This window comes from Labrus mixtus, unplaced genomic scaffold (assembly GCF_963584025.1).
Source record: "Labrus mixtus unplaced genomic scaffold, fLabMix1.1 SCAFFOLD_49, whole genome shotgun sequence".
Taxonomy (NCBI): Eukaryota; Metazoa; Chordata; class Actinopteri; order Labriformes; family Labridae; genus Labrus; species Labrus mixtus.
This window is the reverse complement of record NW_026870198.1, coordinates 255001-260000: the sequence shown is the minus strand read 5'-3', so window position 1 is coordinate 260000 and position 5000 is coordinate 255001. Positions and strand designations below refer to the sequence as shown.

General features: G+C 42.2%; 2 non-coding genes and 4 pseudogenes across 2 annotated transcripts in view; all 6 read right to left on the bottom strand.

The window, feature by feature from the left end:
- Positions 1 to 3827: 3827 nt before the first annotated feature.
- LOC132965846 (5S ribosomal RNA) lies at positions 3828 to 3936 on the bottom strand (annotated as a pseudogene).
- A 122-nt stretch (positions 3937 to 4058) lies between these two features.
- LOC132966500 (5S ribosomal RNA) lies at positions 4059 to 4167 on the bottom strand (annotated as a pseudogene).
- A 121-nt stretch (positions 4168 to 4288) lies between these two features.
- Positions 4289 to 4397, bottom strand: LOC132966338 (5S ribosomal RNA; annotated as a pseudogene).
- A 122-nt stretch (positions 4398 to 4519) lies between these two features.
- On the bottom strand, positions 4520 to 4638 carry LOC132966776 (5S ribosomal RNA). The gene has a single exon (XR_009670435.1). It is a non-coding gene; the product is annotated as a 5S ribosomal RNA (ribosomal RNA).
- Positions 4639 to 4760: 122 nt separating this feature from the next.
- Positions 4761 to 4869, bottom strand: LOC132966256 (5S ribosomal RNA; annotated as a pseudogene).
- Positions 4870 to 4991: 122 nt separating this feature from the next.
- Positions 4992 to 5000, bottom strand: part of LOC132966748 (5S ribosomal RNA) — a 119-nt gene continuing 110 nt past the window's right edge. Inside the window, exon 1 of the ribosomal RNA XR_009670408.1 lies at positions 4992 to 5000. This exon is cut by the window's right edge and continues 110 nt beyond it. This is a non-coding gene — a ribosomal RNA (5S ribosomal RNA).

Here is a 5000-nt window from a genome sequence, read left to right as displayed (position 1 = left end):
TGATATTTTAAAAGAATCAGTTAGTTCCCCGTTACATTTTATCTTGCTTTCCGCTCCTGTATACAACATATTTATCCATTCTCTCATTCTCTCCCCGAATCCAAACTTCTCTAACACCTTCCCCATGAACCCGTGATCTACTCTGTCAAAAGCTTTATTTAAATCAATCCCTAGCCATATTCCCCCCTCCCCTTCCATATCCCTGACCGTCTGTTTTATTGAAATGATTGAGTCTGCTATGTCTCTGTTTGGTATACTGTATGATTGTGTTTGTTCTATGATTGTTCCTATTACCTCCCTGATTCTATTGGCTATTGTTTTCGCTATGATTTTGTAGTCTGTGTTGAGTAGGCTGATTGGTCTGTAGTTGTCCAGATTTTTATTGTCCCCCTTGTTTTTGTAAAAAATAGTAACCACCCCTTCCCCTAAACTTTTTGGTATATGTTTCACTTTTTCCATATATTTACTCAATTTGTTCACCAAGGGCACCAGCTGCTCTTTGAAAGCTTGGTAGAATTCCGCAGTTAGGCCATCGCTCCCAGGACTTTTGTTTTTGTTTAACCCCTCTAAAGCACTTCTGATTTCTCCCTCTGTAAACTCACAATCACACCACATTTTATCGTCCTCGCTTAGTTTTTTCTTTAAGGCACCCAAAGCTCTGTTCACACTCACACTATCACACTCCTGTCTCGAAAACAGGCTTTCATAATAGCCCTTTACTATTTCTAAAATTCCCTTTTTATCTGTCACACTTTTACCTGCTTCATTTAATAATTCGTTTATTTCTGTTCTTTTTTGTTTTTGTTTTTCCAGACCTAAAAAAAAGGCTGTACTCCTCTCCCCCTCATACATATATTGTATTTTACTCCTAATGGCTGCACCCCTACTCTTTTTAAGTTCAATCACTCCCAACTGTTCTTTTAAATGTATGTATTTTTCGACATCTACATTATCTACACTGTCAAGCGATGCTATTTCCTCACTTAGTTGTTTTCTCAAATTCTCTTCCTTTCTATTTTCTCTCCACTTTTTCTCTTTACTATAATTGATACACTTTTTTTTAATTCTGACTTTTACACTATCCCACCACACATTCATATCTTCACTCTCATTCCACTCATATCCCACATCATTCAACAATCTTTCCATACTTTTCACAAACATTCCATCATCCAGCAAGCTTGCATTAAAGCACCATATCCCTCCTTTACGTACATTCGTTTCTTTTCTAAACGTGATTTCTATTCCAGCGTGATCGCTCCACATATTAGTTTTATATTCAACTTCTTTAATCCACCTCACTACCTCGCATGTCACCAAAGCATAATCTATTCTAGATTGTTTTAATCTATTCAGTACAATTTGTCTCCTGGAGAACACCCTCTCCCATGGATGTAGCAATCTCCAAATATCAATGCATTGTTTCGTTATCATTATATCTTTAAGTGTCCCCCTGCTCACATCCCCCTTAAACACATTATTTTTTGACACATCGGTGGGTGTCATCGCCACATTAAAGTCACCGATTATTATACAATTCCTTTCCCACCATTTGCTTATTGCAATGAAGAATGTTTTCCTTTCTTTTTCTCCATTCGGTGCATATATATTTATGATTCTTATATTTTTCGTTTCATACACACAGTCTATTACTATTATTCTTCCTTCTTTGTCTCCATAAACCAAATTTACCCCTGTTACCCGACCCGTTTTGACTAAAACCGCCACTCCTCTCGCCCTCGACGTGCCATTGGAGCAGAAAATATGGCCCACAAAGTCTTTTTTTATGTCTTCCACCAGGGAATCATCCCACCTGGTCTCCTGCAGGCACAAAACGTCATTCTGCAAGGAAAGAATCGCATGTCTTTTTTCTTTGTTCCTTAGTCCATTCACGTTTATCGAAAATAAATTAAAGGCCATTATCATAAAAATAAAAACAAAAAAAAAGGATTTACAGGGGTTATTGTCAGTCATTATTTGTCCTTACATTTCAATTTTTTCACCAACTTTTTTCGTTGTCCGAGACTTAGTCTTTTTTGCGCACTCGCCAGTTCACTCACATCCATTTCGCTGTCCGTTTCATTGGGACTGGTGCTTTTACCCGTATTATTTAGCGTGATTTTTCTCCCTCCCGCCTGTCCAACACCACTCTCAGGCATCTCCCTCCCCTCTGTGCTCATGCTTACCCCCGGGTCTTCTGCCACGTCCCTTCCGTCTCCTTTTTTCCCTCTCTCGCTCGTTTTTCGCTGCTTCTGCTGTCCTCCCTCTCCAGCCAGCTCCGGCGTCTCCAGCTCGCACTCTGACGCCCGTTCTCCTCCGCTCTCTCCGCTCTGCTCCATTTCTCCGTCACTGTTCTCGTCTTCTCTGATCTCCTTCCTGCTTGCTCCGATCACCTCCTTCTCCTCCGCCTCCTCCTCGTACACCTCCTCCGCCTCGTCTTCATCCTCGTACACCTCCTCCACCTCGTTCTTGCTTTCCTCTCCGTTCTCACACTCACATTCATTTTCTCTTTTTTTACAGTTTGTGCATTTTGTGCTGTTCGCGCTGCACTCTCGCGCAAAGTGTCCCTGCACCCCACAGTTGTGGCACATAAATTCTGGACACTCTCTCAGGATGTGTCCCGGCTGGATGCACATCCTGCACACTTTTTGTTGTCTATCATGTATTACTCTAAAGTATTCGTTCCCCATCACAGTGTTAAACTTTGTGGAGTAAGGGAGTGACTGTACCTGGTCATTAAATCTGACCCGGACAAACCTCGTTCCGTCAGCTATCATTGTTCCAGGCCACATTCTGCGTTTTATTGGTGATGTCGGTTTCACTCCCCATCCCGTCAGCTTCCAAACTATTTCTTCATCTGTGATATACGCTGGCAGGTTTAAAAAAGACACCACCAGCTCATCATTATTTAGTTCTCTCGCCACGACTCTGGTCTCTCCGATTTTAAATCCATCCAGCAGCCTTTCCTTTCCTTTAATGTTGCTCACCGTCACCTCCAGTTTTTCAGGTCCCAGGGTTCTGCACGCCAGCAGGCCCCCACAGATCATTTTTATGTTGCTCATGACGTGATTTAGAGGAACTTTGTCTCCCACCATTTCAATGTTTAGTGTTAGTTTTCTCTCAAAAGACACTTTTGCTTCCTCTTTTTCTGCTCTCTCGCCACCTCTCCCATTCTCTGCATGCGGAGCAATCAGCCCGCCGCTCCTCTCTCTTCCTCTCTCTCCGTCATCCATTCCGTTCCCTGTTTCATTTGTCGTTTTCATCCGTCCTTTTTGTCCGTCGTTCTTCTCGTTGTCGTTTAATCCATTCCTTTGTTTCAGTGCCATGTTTGTTTGTTCACGTTGTTGTCCGTTCTCTTTTCCTTTTTTCATCTCTCCAGTCCGTGGTCCTGTCATCTTTGTGATCCGTCCGTGTGAGTTTGCTCGCGACATACGAGCAAACATTCGCAAAAAACAAAAATTCTTCACAAAATTGTGGAAAAAAACAGGAAAAAAAGGTGAAAAGAAAAACGATCCCCCTAACAGTCAGTGACTGCTGGGGGACATTCACTCACAGTCTGAGGTATTTAAATAAATCCAAAGCGCATCCAAAAAACAAACAAATTAGTCCAGCTGTCCTGCTCAGTACTGACACGTCAGCTCTCCTTCAGCACCACACAAACTCTGACAGCAAAAGGGGCGTGTTCAGGGTGGTATGGCCATAAGTCATTATTGTGTGCAGACAGGGGCCTTTTAAAGATGTCATGCCCTTGATTCTGGCTGAATTTTTGGACATGTGAATATGTCTCTATATGATAAAAAAAAAACATATCATCAAAAATATGAAAAAGCTTACAACACCTGGTATTCCCAGGCGGTCTCCCATCCAAGTACTAACCAGGCCCGACCCTGCTTTGCTTCCGAGATCGGACGAGTTCAGGGTGGTATGGCCGTAAGCCATTATTGTGTGCAGAAAGGGGCCTTTTAAAGATGTCATGCCCTTGATTCTGGCTGAATTTTTGGACATGTGAATATGTCTCTATATGATAAAAAAAAAACGTATGATCAAAAAAATGAAAAAGCTTACAGCACCTGGTATTCCCAGGCAGTCTCCCATCCAACTAGTAACCAGGCCCGACCCTGCTTAGCTTCCGAGATTGGATGAGTTCAGGGTTGTATGGCCGTAAGCCATTATTGTGTGCAGAAAGGGGCCTTTTAAAGATGTCATGCCCTTGATTCTGGCTGAATTTTAGGACATGTGAATATGTCTCTATATGATAAAAAAAAACATATGATCAAAAAAATGAAAAAGCTTACAGCACCTGGTATTCTCAGGCGGTCTCCCATCCAAGTACTAACCAGGCCCGACCCTGCTTAGCTTCCGAGATCGCACAAGTTCAGTGTTGTATGGCCGTAAGCCATTATTGTGTGCAGACAGGGGCCTTTTAAAGATGTCATGCCCTTGATTCTGGCTGAATTTTTGGACATGTGAATATGTCTCTCTATGATAAAAAAAAAACATATGATCAAAAAAATGAAAAAGCTTATAGCACCTGGTATTCCCAGGCGGTCTCCCATCCAAGTACTAACCAGGACCGACCCTGCTTAGCTTCCGAGATCGGAAGAGATCGGGCGTGTTCAGGGTGGTATGGCCGTAAGCCATTGTTGTGTGCAGAAAGGGGCCTTTTAAAGATGTCATGCCCTTGATTCTGGCTGAATTTTTGGACATGTGAATATGTCTCTCTATGATAAAAAAAAAACATATGATCAAAAAAATGAAAAAGCTTACAGCACCTGGTATTCCCAGGCAGTCTCCCATCCAAGTACTAAACAGGCCCAACCCTGCTTAACTTCCGAGATCGCACAAGTTCAGGGTTGTATGGCCGTAAGCCATTATTGTGTGCAGACAGGGGCCTTTTAAAGATGTCATGCCCTTGATTCTGGCTGAATTTTTGGACATGTGAATATGTCTCTCTATGATAAAAAAAAAACATATGATCAAAAAAATGAAAAAGCTTATAG